We start from the raw sequence: 599 nt of genomic DNA, 5'->3' as shown, positions 1-599 counted from the left end.
GGCGGGTGGATCACGAGGTCAAGAGATCGAGACCATCCTGGTCAACAAGGTGAAACCCCGTCTCTACTAAAAATACAAAAATTAGCTGGGCATGATGGTGCATGCCTGTAGTCCCAGCTACTCGGGAGGCTGAGGCCGGGGAATTGCTTGAACCCAGGAGGCGGAGGTTGCGGTGAGCCGAGATCGCGCCATTGCACTCCAGCCTGGGCAACAACAGCAAAACTCCGTCTCAAAAAAATAATAATAATAATAATAATAATGTAAATATTATAAGCAAGCAGGAATCAGACAAAATTAATTCAAAGCCCTAGTTGAAGTCTTTGCTTTCAAAGTTGAAAATGGAGTGAAAGCAATTTTTCCCAAGCAAATCTGTAAAATAAATACTGTGGAAATGAGGAAAACATAGACTAACCAGTTCCATTCTGTAATGATATGTGACCAAATGGTGTCTGTGCAAATGACAAATCACAAAATAAACCAACTGAAGAGTAATTTTCAAATATACTTTCGGTTTTTAGTTGCAAAGATGCTGGTCTGCATTCATATGCATTGCTAATTTAAGAAAGAGGGCTGGGGCGGGGGGCAGTGGCTCACACCTG

Source organism: Sapajus apella, unplaced genomic scaffold, assembly GCF_009761245.1.
Source record: "Sapajus apella isolate SASKATOON/1434 unplaced genomic scaffold, GSC_monkey_1.0 scaffold43, whole genome shotgun sequence".
Classification (NCBI taxonomy): Eukaryota; Metazoa; Chordata; class Mammalia; order Primates; family Cebidae; genus Sapajus; species Sapajus apella.
This window is presented reverse-complemented; position numbering follows the sequence as displayed.